Raw genomic sequence first — 16,384 nt, 5'->3', positions numbered from 1 at the left:
TATTCTCGTAGGATGGTATGCTTCTAATTCAAATGATAAAATCGACATTCTATCGCCTCCAAAAAATATTAACCTTAGGACTTGTCCATTATCGTAAATTTCTTGAAATTTCAAATGGTTCCCATGACCAGATGGGTCAATTCCAACACTCCACCATCTCAGAATATTCTCGTAGGATGGTATGCTTCTAATTCAAATGATAAAATCGACATTCTATCGCCTCCAAAAAATATTAGCCTTAGGACTTGTCCATTATCGTAAATTTCTTGAAATTTCAAATGGTTCCCATGACCAGATGGGTCAATTCCAACACTCCATCATCTCAGAATATTCTCGGAGGATGGTATGCTTCTAATTCAAATGATAAAATCGACATTCTATCGCCTCCAAAAAATATTAGCTTTAGGACTTGTCCATTATCGTAAATTTCTTGAAATTTCAAATGGTTCCCATGACCAGATGGGTCAATTCCAACATTCCACCATCTCAGAATATTCTCGGAGGATAGTATGCTTCTAATTCAAATGATAAAATTGACATTCTATCGCCTCCGAAAAATATTAGCCTTAGGACTTGTCCATTTTCGTGAATTTCTTGAAATTTCAAATGGTTCCCATGACCAGATAGGTCAATTCCAACACTCCACCATTTCAGAATATTCTCGTAGGATGGTGTGCTTCTAATTTAAATGATAAAACTGTCTTATCATCGGCTACAAAAAATGTCAGTTGTAATTAAAAGTTATTGGTATCTTTTTATTGGTATCTTCACCCACATGTATTATAACGACAGCAGAGATAAAGATGTGTTCCAAATTTCAGATCAATTTATCGAAAGGAGCGGACATTTCCATAAGTTCTACCATGAGTTCTACTGGACAAGCCCTTTCATTTGATACCCATATTGATTAGGGTTTCGAAAAATATATATATATATATATATATATATATATATATATATATATATATATATATCGCCATTTTGGATTTGCATTCCTCGTGAATAAATGTGTTCTACTAGTCAAGCCATTCCATTTGATACTCATATTGGCGGGGTTTTGAAAAAATATATATGGCGCCATTTTGTGGTGGCGACCATTTGAGAGTAGCTTATTTCTTAAACAACTGTGCTTTTCTAGTCAAGCTTTTTCATCCGATACCCATATTGAAGGGGTTCTGAAAAAATATGTAATTTGGCATTTTGTAGCGGCCGCCATTTTGGATATATATTTATCATAAATAACAATGTTCTACTAGTCAAGCCATTTCATTTGATACCTATATTGATGAGGTTTTAAAAAAATATGTGTCCCAATTTTGTGGTGACGACCATTTTGATTTGTTTTTTCCCACAAATAACTCTGTTCTACTAGTCAATCTCTTTCATTTAATACACAAATTCATGAGGTTTTGGAAAAACCCCATATTTAAGGGGTCTAAATAAAATATGTGATTCGCCCTTTTGTAGCAGCCGCCATCGTGGACTTTCAAATTTGATAAAGCTGTGTTCCAAATTTTAGATCAATCCACATACCACATAATCATATGAGTTATTAATAGTGACAAATCGTCACTTAACACGTTCGTCGTCCAAAGCGACTTTTCTGAGTTTCTTGCGGATAAATTGTTAAATGAAGATCAAACTTAGTTTGTATACAACTTTTACATGATCTAGCAATAGTTCATTTTATTTGAAGATGAATTGACAACAATAACACATGCCAAAGTCATTTATATGGGTTTGGCTAAAACCTGCCATACCAACCATCCGCACTATAAATTAATAAAAGGTATAGTATAATCATTATAATAATATGGTTATAATTTTATTATTTTTCTACACATCCTTTAGTTACACGTAGGTGCCTATTCTATCAAATTCCTTTTAAAAGTCTCATTCAATTTCAACGAGGGAAGTGTCACCCATATTGAGTGACGGGGCGACGAAAGTGTTAATAATGAACCTGAATGCAAGCTGAATGTGCAGCTTATTTATTCTGGCAGCAATATTTCAATATACTGCTGCTCTCTTTTCACGCTTCATAAATAAAATATCTTTCTTCTTTCCATTAGCACTTCTTCTTTCTCACTTTTGAATTCTGGTTTTTTGAATTTTTATAACATTTTTTGGCATTCCACAGATTCACACAGAGTTTTTCAATTGTTTTCAAAATTTTTAAGTAATGTTTTCCCTTATACAATTTTTACGTATAATTTTCGAAACAACCAATATATTTTTAGTTTATCATTCTTTTTCAACATATAATTAGTTTTGTGTGTAATTGTTCAATACTATATGTCAATTAATTAAATTCTAATTTGTTTTATGTTATGTATTTTTGCATACTTTCATTTAAATTGGTCATTACGTGCAAAAGTGATGATCCTCATTGCCGATGAAGGTCAACCGACAAAAAAATTCCCAGAATAACATTTTGAAAAATTTTGAAGAAGTCTAAAATCAAGAGTCATAGGTTTGATTCCAAACTCCAAAATCTAAAACAAAACCCTTCATTTTTTTTAAATTTGCATGTCCGACTTTTATTCTCATGTTTTCTGATTTTTTCTCCTTTGTCTGATTGTTTTTTCTCATGTGTCCTGATTGTTTTTCGTCCGGCTTTTTTAACGTCAGATTTTTTTTATACTGTTCCCTGTTTTTTCTCATTTAGCCGGATTTTCGCGTGTTCTTTTTTTACTGTGTCTCCGGATTTTTTCTTGTATCTCCGATTTTTTTTATTTGTCCCGATTTATTCCCTGTGTTTCTGGTTCTTCATGGGCCTGGATTTTTATCTGTATTCGATTTTGTTCAATTTGTCCAGGATTTTTATTTATGTATCTAGATTTTTTCTCTGTTACCGGAATTTTTTTATCGTGTATTTGGATTTTTTTTCCTGTGTCTGATTTTCCCCCTCTGTTTCCATTTTTTTTCATGTGTATGGATTTTTTTTTCATGTGAATTGTATTTTTTCGTGCGTTCGTAGTTTTTTCCTTTTCAAGATACATGGAAGTATGATTTTTTTTCGGTTTCCTTTTTTCTGATGTATCTGGATCTTGTTTCCTCGATTTCCTCTGATTACTCTTTTTTATATAGATGTTATAGTATGTAGATTGTTTCTCCATGTGACTGGGTTTTTTCCGTGTATCCGGATTTTTTTCTGTGTTTCCTGTTTTTTTTCATGAGCCCGATTTTTTCCTCTGTTTCTGATTTTTTCCTATTATTTCCTATGGTTTCATGTATGTTTTTTTTTCTTTTGTTTATTATTTATTTATATTTTCACTAGCTGATCCGGCAAACTTCGTCCCGCCCAAAATTTAGCTTTCCTTATCACATCCACATTTTCTTTCTAAGCGCATTTATTGCCTCCTAGAACATCCATATACCAAATTTGTTTTTTTTTGCTTGATTAGTTCTTGAGTTTTGCAGAAATTTGTGTTTCATTTGTATGGCAGCCTCCCCTAAGAGAAGGGGAAGAGTGTCGATCCACCTTAGAAACGTTTATCGATCCCTAAAACCTCTTTATACCAAGTATGATTAAATTTGCTTGATTAGTTCTCGAGTTATTCAGCCCCATCCTCCATTTAGAGAGGGGGAGGAGTGTCTATACCATAGAAACGTTTCGTGCCCCCTAAAACCTTCACATGCCAAATTTGGCTCCATTTGCTTGATTAGTTTTCGAGTTATACAGAAATTTGTATTTCATTTGTATGACCCCCCCTTGTATGACCTTTGCCCCCTTTGAGAGGAGGAAGAAGTGTCTAATCACCATAGAAACATTTATTGCACCCTAAAACCTCCACATGCCAAATTTGGTTTCGTTTGCATAATTAATTTTCGAGTTATGCAAAAATTGGTGTTTCATTCGTTTGGCAACAAGCATGGCGTACGCGATTCCAGCCCTTCTGGTTATCTGAAACAAAAAAATCGAACAGATTCTGAACCATTAAAAATGCCGCTATTGCATGAACCTCCGACAAGTCAAAAACATCTTTTTTGACAAAATGGCGGCCGTTTGAAGAGAAAAATGCTGTTTTTGACGAGTTTTTTTACGTTTCCTGATTTTTTAAATATTTTAAAATTGGAAAAACATCATTTTTCAGAGGTTCATGCGATAGAGAGACTAGAATATTGCCTTAAATGACTTAAATGTCTTTACACCCAACGTTTCACTACTGTGATGATGCTGCCTTCTCCTAAGACGAATTGGCATGAAAAACGTCTTTGCCCAAAAATTCCACGAGTTTTCGTTCATCATTATCGCCACATCTCCAACCATTTTGTTCGTCGCGTCAGCATCGGTAGATACTCGCGGATCCACCTTCGCCATAATTCGTTCGGTGTCAGAGCTTCCTGATCTATAGTTTCGAGGGAGATGTAAGTCAGCGGCCGTTGGTTACCTTACCAATACCTTCAGCTCCAAGTAACATCGTCTCCAGTACCTCGTCGCTCGGAAGACGGGAACTCTCCGTAATGGGTTTCATGGCCACTTTAGCTGACCTCACCATACGTTCCCATGGTCCTTCCATGCGCGGAGCGGCAGATACGTTAAAATACCACTTAGTATGTGCATTTGTCAATGTCGAAGCACAAACCTGGTATATGCTTTAACTGTGTTGGATTTTGCTTGGACAGCTGACGACTGGCTTCTACGAAATTGGTCCCGTTGCCATTATAGACTTCTAGTGGCGCTCCACGCCTCACTACGAACCTCCTGAAAGCCATCATGCAATAATTCGTGGACAAACTGTGGCTTCCAGGTGTACCGCACGTACGGTGAGACATGTGAATGGACACACCCCTCTTTTGCTAACGCTTCGCCCAACTTTAACCTTCAAAGATCCGAAATAATCGACACCCACATAGGCGAACGGGCGTATGAACGGAGTCAGTCGAGTTCTAGGAAGCGGAGACATTAATGGTGGAGCAGGTATTGCTTTTTTGACCTTGCACATCTGACAACTTCGGCTCACTTTCCGAATATGTGTGCGAAGATTAGGTACGTAAAAACTTTGCCTGATTTCGTTACATACAGTTTTGTTAATCGCGTGGAAAAAAAATTCGGCGGTAGCTGTCAATGACGAGCTCGGTAATCCTGTGACTTTTTGGTAAAATACGGTGAATACGTTGAATACGGAACCAGTGACGCCTCTCATATACGACGTCCAACCCTGATAACACTGTTTTCATCCAGAAACGGTGCCAAATAATACAATTAGCTTGATTTCTCTAGTACTAATCGGGATCTACACCAAACACTTAACTGTATTTGGTGTAGTTCCCGAACCTGAAAAAACTGCGAAGGAAGAAAGAATTGCAATACCGCGTACTGTAAAACAGAAACTGAAAAACTGGGTGGGTTATATCTATGATATAACCGCGAGGTTGACGTGGGACTACCGTTGGCTTACTAATCATTTGTTTGTATTGATTGAATGAAACAATGTCCGAATTTAATTGAATTAAACAAATTTGCTTTGTGAGTGAAGAATTTGAGCACCGATTCATGCATTGTAATAGATTATGTTCTTCGTTACAAATAAATTTGATGATAACATTTTGTCTTATCATCAAACAGTATGCGTACAAATTCAAGTTCCCCCAAACTTGCATGTATTTGCAATTCTGGTTCCTGCAGGCTCCTTGGTTTTGATGGCTGTATTAGGAAACACATTTCGGATATTCACCCTGCTTGTATGTATCTACGATACGGATTTCTCCAAGCCCCATGGGTTTGAAGTCTGTGTTGGGGAAACCATAAATCGGACCAATCAAAACGTGGCAGTTAGAGCATTTAGATAACGCTTGACATTGTGATATATGTGATAGATGCGTAGAAATATTTCCTACCAATTGATGCAAACATCTTTCCGATCTATCAAGAAGTGTCCGAGTTATAAGCATTCTAAATCTTTCATTTTTCCTGCATGTTCTGTGTTTGGGTTTTCATTTTACTCCCCATATATTCCAGTTAGACGTGGTTCCATGTCAATAATAAATTACAGATTTGTAGCTGCTAAGTGAGCAACTGAAGGAAGGTGTTTCTATTAACCCGGATCGCGGGAACAATGTCAATTGGCATATACTTCGGAATAAAAATCAACAAAAAAATCCACCAAAAATTCATCAAAATCGGTCGGTGATCTAGCGAGTGCTGATGAAGAATGCAAGTTCGTTCGTTCATCACAGGCGCTTATGATGGGAAAGAAACCCACTCATTCTCCGAACTGAATCACTCATCGAATCATCGTTACACGCGCAAGCGAAACGATTTATTTACATTTCAACCGACCCACAGAATTGCATTATTTTACACCGAACACACGTTTGCTCTCAGTCCTTGTTACGGAATGAAAAACATAAACACACTTTCCTGGAACGTTCCGATGATTTAACGCTTGTCGTCGTCGCCCGCTTCATTTGGCACTGAATTAAGGAGGAACCCCTGTCTGGAAAGTGGAAAAATAATGAATTTTCGTGATTTTTTTTTGGGATGGTAGGAATAAAGTGAAGTGTTCGGGTATGTTGGTTATTGTTTAAGGAATATTTGGAGATGGTTTTTCCATTTATTGAGTACACGAATAATGATTATTACGATGTTGACAGCTGGATGCGTAGATGCCTAGAATCAGTACCTTACTGGTGGTATCGGTTCTGAAGCAACGGGGTGTCGCAGAACGAATTTCAATTAATGTTTTGAAACTTTAGGACAATACCTAAAGCATTACCTAGGGGTTTTTGAAAAATTCGCAAAAATGCCAAAGTGGTGGCCAGTTTTGTTAAACATTAGTTATTTTTCATGATAAATCGCTATAGAAGCTCTAAAAAAAGTCGAAAAAAAGAGATATCAACAAAACGGCTATGTAACGCTTTAGATCAGTGGTGGTTTTGGTAAAAAAACAGCGTCTTATATTCGAATGAAAATTTCGTGGGAGCTCGAGCCATTTTCACTGTATTTACTGTATTCACCGTGTAATGAAAATGACGATGGGCATCAGGACATTAGGAGAATCTCATCACCGAAAATGTAGGATTCGAGGATATCGTCCAAAGCTTCAATCAACTCACACGCATTGGATCATCGTGAGTTCGAAGCTTTTCTCGAAGCACAGTATAGCGAAATTCCATATTTCATTGAGGTACGATGGCTTAGTAGAGGAAAAATAGTGCAATGAACTTTTGATCTTCGTTAAGGAATTGCAGAATTCATGTAAAGTAAGGAAAACCGGCTGAGAATTATAAAACGCGAAGTGGCTGGCAAATTAAGCACAAGCCAAATGAAAGATTTGAACTTGTACCTGCAAGGTAGAGATAAATTGAATCACAACATGAGCAACCAGATCGAAACACTCAACTAATTAGGTTCAAAAAACAAATGGGGAATTTTCATTTCCCCCATTTTCTGACATTGAGAATTTTTCAAGTGTCGACAACTAGAAAAATGTTGACGCACTCCAGTCGATGAAGGCTGATTTTGCTTGCAAATGTTGGTACTTCAAAGCACATAACAAAATTCTCCATTTATTTGCAGTTTCGATGATGTACATGCCACTGAAAACACACAGATGGAACTCATTTAAACGCAGTATTATTTAAAGCTGCGTGATCAAATTGATTGAAATTCTACTATAGATTTGTCTTTCACTTCCAGAAACGCGGTTACCCAGATCTACTAAAATATTTATTGCGTCTTTTTTTGAAACCACATACATTCGCGAGCCATTGTTTCCGTTATGAAACAAGCGAAATCAAAATCAAGGAACAAAATCACTGATGGTCATTTGGGAAACTCGCTCGCATTGCAATCTCTCACTTTAGAGCTGATCTAGATAAACTGACTCAATAAAAGCCGTCGAAGTGAAATCGGAACGGTGCTGGAGTATGTTTGTATCTAAGTATTTTGTATTGAAACAAACTAGAAAATATAGTAGAGGCTTTCAATGCTTGAAAGGACACCCAATTTAATTGTGATACAGTATTCACTTAAACTAGTACAGTTATACCTCGATATAAGACAACTTTTGTTTTCTCGTTACGTTATATCGAAGCAAAAAAAAATATTTTTTTATTGATACAAAACTGTTCTTGATTACTAAAAAATGCGCAAAAACTAATTTTCTACTACCTAGCAGTATTTATAATCCTTTCTTATGTCCATTTAAGATTATTTTCGTAGACAAACATGACCAAGTTTAAGTAGAAAAAAAATTCTGAAAAATTTGAAGTGAAAATTGCTATCATTAAGTGATTAAACAGATAGTAGTTTGGTCGGATACCGGAAAGCTGAAAGGCCGGAAGTCGCATATCCGACAGTCGGATATCCGACTTTTTATTTGCGAATACGAAACTAAAAGACATTGCATGTGTGCATTAAGCGAATAAAGGATTACATTGTAGAAGAAATAAACACATTTTTACATAAAAATAATGAACTATGAATCAATTTTCCGTTTCCATTTCCGTTAATACCCTTTAATAGAGATTCAAGTTTTCTGCAAGTATTCTTCAACAGGATTTTGTTTTTCTGATAAGGATTCATCTTCTTGGAAGAAGATCAGAATTACTTTATTGCAAACTTTTTAGACCCGAGGATCAAGTCAGTCTGTTTAGAAGTTCTTGAAACGTAAACAGTCTTGCTGATAATGTTGTTGGAGTACATAAAATATCTTACGGTGAATCAGGATGAGATAACAGCTCATGGTCGTCTTCAAGACCTATAAATGAAACAGAATCAAACCCTATACACGAAGCTCACAACACACCTTTTGGGGCCGTTTCAACGAAGTGGAAAATGAAAATAATAGTTAGCGTCGCCTTCAGGAAAAAAATCCGTTGTTAACGGAATCGACGAAATGTGAATCACGATTCCAATCGATTCTAAATTTGGTGGACATTAAAATCTAAGCAGTCAATCGAGGGCAATGATTGCTGGAGTTTATCTTTCAGTTCCTTGCAGTAGTATTACAGCGAAGACTGTTCTCTGAAGTTGACCTGGTGTACGAAGCAAAGCGTAATCGGTTGTCATCATCTACATCTGAAAATTTACTATTCAATCATCATAATTTACCACTGGATAATTTTGAGTACTGTTCATAAATTAATGTTATGAGGAAATATTAATATAATTTTTAAAAAATCTGGCATTTCAGTAATCAAACCTTATTCTAATTTATGGATAAATGGTTTTGCTATGCTAGCTAATGGACTATTCTGTTATGATTTATGTTGTGTTAATGAGATATTATGGATTTTTTCCGATATCTGGTATCCGACTAGATAGCAAATATTGGCCGTATAGACCGGATATCCTTCTCATCTCTAGTATCAATGTTTATTTTATAGTTTCCATGTTTAAAATACTCCATCTCCAAATTGAAATTCCTCTGAATTTTGTTCTTGAAACATGGTCAAAATTATGCTAAAAGTTCAAAACATGCCATAGTAATACCAAGTGGAGAGATCGCCCAAGAATATCAGGTTGAAGGCATGCGTACAAAAACTAGCGAGTTCCGTAGGAAAACGACGAGTTGTGACTACGACATAATTGTTCTGACCGAGACGTGGTTGCGCCCAGACGTAGTAAACGCTGAGCTTGCATCAAACTACAGCATTTTTCGTTGTGACCGTAATGCTAACACAAGCACTCTACAACGCGGTGGTGGCGTTTTGGTCGCCGTTAAATCCGATATTCGGTGTTGTGCGTTTACGTTAACAAACTGTACTCATCTCGAACAAACGATCGTTTCTATTAGTCTTCCCGGGACAACTATTTACGTCTGCGGAATTTATATTCGCCCGAGCTCTCGTCCTGATATTTATGAATCGCACGCAGCTGCTGTTCAAGAGATTTGCGACCTGTCCTCCGCAAACGACGTCATTGTTGTACTTGGCGACTATAATCTCCCACATCTATCATGGTGTTTCGACGACGACTGCAACAGTTACCTGCCAATCAACGCCTCTACCGAATCTGAAATTGCATTTGCAGAATCCATCCTCACATCCGGACTTCACCAAATCAACTCAGTTCCTAACGCAAACGGACGTCTTCTTGACCTGGCGTTTGTGAGTGAATCTACCTATGTAGAGCTCATTGATCCACCATCTTCGCTTTTAAAAATTGATCCTCACCATAACCCGTTTGTTCTCCGGCTTGAAATCGTGGCTGGAAATTAAAACCCTATCGGCGTAAGTGATGTTGATGATTTCGATTTTAAACGATGTGACTTCGTAGCGCTTAATGACCTGCTTGCGGCGGTTGACTGGGATGCTATACTCGGCGACGCATCCACAGACCAGACAGCTGCACTGTTCTATGAAAAGGTTTTTAGCATACTCGACGATCAAGTTCCACGAAAACACAGGAGTTCCGCAATTCACTCAAAACTCCCTTGGTGGACACCAGAACTACGACACCTTCGTAATATCGTTCGGAAATCACGTAAACGTTTTTTCCGCGAAAGATCTTCGTGCAACAGGGATAGATTAAAACACCTTGAAACGATCTACAATGAATGTCAAGAAAACGCGTTTCGAAGTTACAACAACCGCACCGAATCAAACTTGAAACGTGATCCAGCATCTTTCTGGTCCTACATTAGGAACCTGAAAAATACTACTCGAATTCCCTCAGGAATGACGCATGATGGAGCTACTGCGGACTCGCCCGAGAATATCGCTGACTTTTTCGCGGACTTTTTTAGTAGCGTGCACAATCGTGACACTCCCAGTTTATCAGCGGCTGGTCGAAACATTCCATCGTTTGACATAAACCTTCCGCTATTAACTTTCGCCCCAAATGACGTAGCTGCAGTTTTGAAAAACCTTGACGCTTCCAAGGGTGCCGGTACAGACTGTCTACCTCCAGCATTTCTAAAGGAATGTGCAGATGCATTAAAAACTCCTATCAGCACAATCTTCAATCGTTCCCTGAGCGAGCGTAGGTTTCCAGAGGTGTGGAAGATGGCATCGATCACTCCAATTCACAAGTCTGGTAGTGTTCACGCCATTGGTAACTACCGAGGAATCTCGATATTATGCTGCATTGCTAAAGTTTTTGAAGAACTCGTCCACCGGAGTCTCTTTAATGCGGTTCGTTCGTTCATAACTGATGCTCAACATGGTTTTGTGAAGAAATGTTCAACCGTTTCAAATCTGATGAGTTACATGAGCGTTCTGTCGGAAACTGTAGGAAGTCGCAGTCAGGTAGATGCTATCTATTTTGATTTCTCGAAAGCTTTTGATAAAGTCCCCCACGAACTGGCTATCGCGAAACTCAAACATATTGGACTTCCTGAATGGATAACTGAGTGGCTCAGATCGTATCTAACCGATAGAAAAGCTTTCGTGAGAGTTGGAAGTGCTCGTTCCCGTACATATCTTATTTCATCCGGCGTCCCTCAAGGGAGCGTTCTTGGGCCCTTGATTTTCATTCTCTTCGTCAATGATCTCGCCAGCCGGCTGATGTCTGGTAAGCTTTTCTACGCTGATGACCTAAAAATATTTAGGAAAATCTCTTCCATATTGGACTGCTATGCTCTACAAGCTGACGTGAATGAATTGGTTGCATGGTGTGCTGATAATGGCATGGAGTTGAACATTAGCAAGTGCAAGACAGTCACATTTACAAGGCGCCAATCGTTTCTGTCCCATGACTACATAATCGGTTCTGCTGTTATCGATCGCGTTACCTCCATTCGAGATCTCGGGGTAATTCTCGACATCAAACTAAAGTTTACCGAACACATCAACAACGTCATCGCAAAAGGATACGCTGTTCTAGGGTTTATCCGGCGGAACACGCAGTCCTTCCGTGACCCGTACACGCTGAAGGCTCTGTACAGCTCAATGGTTCGAAGTGTCCTTGAATACGCAGCATGCGTGTGGGCTCCTTACCATACAACGCACATCATCAGGATCGAAAAAGTGCAACGCTGTTTTATTCGCTACGCCTTAAGACAACTGCCATGGAATGATCCCGCTCATCTTCCTGATTACGAAAGTCGCTGCATGCTTATTGACATAGAAACGCTTTCGGCGAGGCGGAAGAAAATTCAACGTCTGTTCGTCTTCGATTTACTGTCCGGAAACATCGACTGTGCGGAGTTAATCAGCGAGATACGGCTTTACGCTCCCACCAGACAGCTCCGCGAAAGACAGCTATTGGCGATACGGCCGCATACAACGTCGTACGGGCAAAACTGTCCTTTGTCCAGCTGCTTCCGTGCGTTTAATGAAGTTCAATGTCACTTCGATTTTAATGTATCTAAATGTGTTTTTAAACGTAGAATTAGGAATATTAGGTAGTATTTAAGATTTGTCAGTCTGTGAGATGTTTTTTTTTAATCTAAGACGAAGTGAAATAAATAAATAAAAATAAAAAATTTCATAAGGGAAATTGTCGCGGACTGTCGCGGACAATTCGCACAAAGCTTTTCCACAAGTTCCTTCTTATTAAAACATAATGAAATAAATTCAGGTAAAAACATCAAACATTTAGTACAACTCGACGTTATTGTTCACGTTTGTGAAATGTCCATTAGGTATAAACTCAACCATTTATCGATATGCGTCGGAAGTTTCCAGAACTAAATTAATTCAACTTTATTGAATAATTCCGTTCACCATATTGAGATCCAAAATGAAAACTTGACGTGAAACATTTATATTGATAAGTTTAAATGTATAAAAAATGTGAGCTTTATTTCTTTCCGTTTCAGCTAGGGCTAGGACTTGTTTTGAAAATATGAAACATAATATCATTAGGTTTAGATAGGACACATTCACAGAACATTGAAAAAAGACTAATGTTACCCCATTTTACGATATTTATTTGTTTGGAAACTTACTAGAAACATTTATTCTAAATAATTTCTACTCTAAAAACTATTTATGTATTGTTTATTTTTAATTCTAAGACATCTTAAAAAGTTACGTTATATCGAGGTGAAAGTTAGGTTATATCGAGGTTGCCTTATATCGAGGTAGTTCTGTAAATGAAACCACGAATGCTCTCAGCAGAGAATTTTGGAGCGAAGAAAAGCGGTAGCATTGCAGTCGTGTAGTTCGATGTTCCCCCTCACTTTCACCAAGTTTCATGCTCCCATCAGTACTTATTGGGTTTCCTTGCAACGATAAAGTTCAGTCTGTACGAGAAGCGTGTGGCAACTGTCACGTTATTTAGGTGCGGGAAAACGAAAAACAGATCTACGAGCTGCTCAAACCGTTTTCTATCAATGAACGATTCGCGTTCCGTACACTACAATAGTACAAAGAAACAACTAATGTGGGCGATAAGATCAAAAAGGGACGTCCGAGGTCGGTACGGCTGCACAATATTATCTATGTTGTTCATGAAAGCGTTCAACAGACTTCATCTCCGCAAATGATTGGCCATTTGCCAAGCCATCGAATTATTCACTTTGGGCCAAGTTGGAGGAAGCGTGAAGCGTGTCTGTGGACGTTCTCATTGGAATTATCAATCGTTAAAGAATTCTATCGAGAAGCTGCAGCGATTGACTATTGGCCTTAGCATTTTCGATCCGGCGTGGAAAAGAGATGGTCGAAAAATTTTGCCAACATTGTTAATTCTGGATACTTTTATGCCTTCGTTAAAAGTTTTGGGTTTTCATCTCATTTTGTTCTCGAGTTATTTCTGAGGGTATAAGTTTCTCAATGATGCAAAAAAAATTTCGACTTTCCAGATCGGGGTTCCCCCTTAACTACTTTTCGACGTGTCCTCATCATAGTTTTCGTGGTCGACGTGTTTTCCGGTGTATGAAAAACAAATCGTTAGATTATTGGCAATCGGTAGTTCATTGTTAGTATCTATTGTAATTTAATCTTAATTATTCGGTTTCAAGAATGTCGACAACTCCCCATAAAAGAAATGATTTTAAAATCTTTCTCTGAGTCGAGGGGGATTAGAAATAGTGACGTGAAGTTGTTTTGTCGTCGGCTTGTCAACGCGTGATTTATTGTGCGCCGTGCGTATTGGACGCGCCTATCATTTTATGTATCTTCCGGGGAAATTCATTTGTTAAGATTATCGCGACAAAACTCACTACGCTTAATGGGATACGGACATACACACATTGTAGATATATGCGGAAGACACTCATGGCCGTGGGAGTAAATATCCGATTCATTCATCGCATCACGCCATCGTAATTCAAAATCCATCACCAATCCATAAAATTTTATGTTCTCCGAGGGGCGAAATTTGCTTATAAACCACCCATAAAGCATCGGAGCAGCTGCTCAATTAACCCTCCATTTGACATCCCAATGTTTACTGTAGTTAAACAGTGCGTCTACAAAAATAGATCATCCATCTGTTCTACTTGAATTTTTTGACAGAGTGGATATGTGGGAAGAGAAATTCAGTCCCAGCACCAAACACAACCTAGCAAATGGTGTCACTTTCTACAGTTTGTTCTTTTACTCCTACAAACTGTGCGATGCATCCCATTTATTAAAAATTATTACCAGCTAATTTAAACTCTCGGCTAGCTTTGCTAGCTCTTCGCGGCCCAATCGTAGAAGACGAACTCTAATTCACAACAAATGCTAAGAACAATGCGTGGCGGAATCTGCGTACATTACCAGGGTGCATCCCGTCACGACGCACGGCAACCTTCTGTCATTGGCTCTTTAGAAATCTTAATTTTTACAGCCTGATACTGTGTCCAACGGATGAAATATAGCTATCGCTTAGACAAGTTTCAGTTGCTCTTACCATCCCCACCCACTCACACACACGCACACTTTGTGTCGTGTCTGTCAGCGAAAATGTCAGTTCAAACTAGAAATGTTCCATATCACATACTTGAAGTGATTTCCTCTGTGTAAAAAATGAGAAAAAAAATCTAGCGAGTTGACCCCGACGTGATTTGAACACGCAACCTTCTGATCTGGAGTCAGACGCGCTACCGTTGCGCCACGGAGTCCCTTGTGGCGTTTAGTTTCTTGTGCCGCATAAGGTTTTACGAAGGTGCATTTTTTTCCTTAGCTCATGTCGTTTTATCTGATCGAACAAGAATAGTCACACTACAAGTAAATTATCTCGTTCATAATAATTCAAACACATGTCACATCGGGTGACGGTGACGATGATGGTGTGGTGGAAATCAATTCATTAAATTATCAACCGCTTTTGTACCAACCACTACAAGACTGACGAGTTGACGGATCCTGTTTACAAGCGTGTGTATTGGCGGCTGCCTTTTCTGATTTTATGAAAATTGACCGTTTTGCAATCTCGCACCCCCGACAACCCCGCAACCCGCATTGGTTTGTCAACAACAACGTCATCGTCATGTGTCATCGTTACCATCGATAGCCCCGAACCAAAACCAAACCAGCAGATGAGAGTGGCCCGTATCGTCGTCATCGGGTTTTTTTTCCATTTTTCCTCGTCGCATCGTGTGCATTTTCAATGCAGCCAAATTGTGGATGACCCATGTTTACTCAACGCTTGACTTCGGTTGTTATTGAGTGGGGAGTTTCGCAAATTTTGGATCCATTTCAGGCCAGGCAGCGGTTCACCAGATAAATTACCATCGCCACTACCTACTGCATGCTTGCTTTTACCTGGGGTAGCAGAGTACCGATAATCGAGTCTCGGTTAACGCTATGGTAAATGGTTCTTGCTTTCGTTCGATTTGCAGTTGCTGCTGGGCGCTGCCAAAAAAAAATCAAAGAGGCTGGTGGAAGAATGGTTCCCAAAATATTGAAGCGATAGAAAATGAAAACTCCTTTAAAGAAGTGTTGTGTGTTATGGCTGTTTGGAACTTAGTTTAGCCTGTTTATTCTGATTTATTCCGTTTTTTACTAGGAATGTTTATTGCTAAAAATAGCCTGAGTTTGAGCTGGGGTAGACTGCACATTTCGTAGATGCCTTTGGCGATTGACCTGAACCAATGAATTTGCACAACGAACACACCGAATGACGCTTGGAAGTAGCAAATCATTCTCATTGTGCAAGTTTCGGTGAATCGGGGTAAGGGAAGGAATGTTAGTATGATATTCGCCGCCCGAAGGCCAGAAGGGTCGCCTCTACAGCGTAGTTCACTGGCAATATGAATTCACTGTGGTAAATGATATGATAAGGAGTTTATCCATTTTATACTTTGCATAATAACCACGAAGAGCAGCTTTTACAACCAGTTTTGCCACACGTACAGATTTATCTGGAAAGGTACTGATTTTTTCGTTATTTTTGGTACAGATTCTGTACGGTACAGGGTACAGGTTTTCTTCAAAAAGTACAGATTGATACAGGTTTTTTTCTGCATGTGTAATTTCTTACATTTGAATAAAGCAACATTAAGGTACATGACGACTTTTACCCCGCAGTATCGCTTGGTGCTACTGATCATAAAAGCATTCA

General features: G+C 38.5%; 1 protein-coding gene and 1 non-coding gene across 5 annotated transcripts in view; both read right to left on the bottom strand.

Annotated features, from left to right (window-relative positions):
- The window catches only part of LOC129775128 (polypyrimidine tract-binding protein 2), a 658,886-nt gene that overhangs the window by 551,168 nt on the left and 91,334 nt on the right, over nucleotides 1-16,384 (bottom strand). The window lies entirely within an intron of this gene.
- Trnaw-cca (transfer RNA tryptophan (anticodon CCA)) lies at nucleotides 14,871-14,942 on the bottom strand. The gene has a single exon. It is a non-coding gene; the product is annotated as a tRNA-Trp (tRNA).

The sequence above is a fragment of the Toxorhynchites rutilus genome, chromosome 1 (genome assembly GCF_029784135.1).
Source record: "Toxorhynchites rutilus septentrionalis strain SRP chromosome 1, ASM2978413v1, whole genome shotgun sequence".
In the NCBI taxonomy this organism is placed as follows: Eukaryota; Metazoa; Arthropoda; class Insecta; order Diptera; family Culicidae; genus Toxorhynchites; species Toxorhynchites rutilus.
This window is presented reverse-complemented; position numbering and strand designations above follow the sequence as displayed.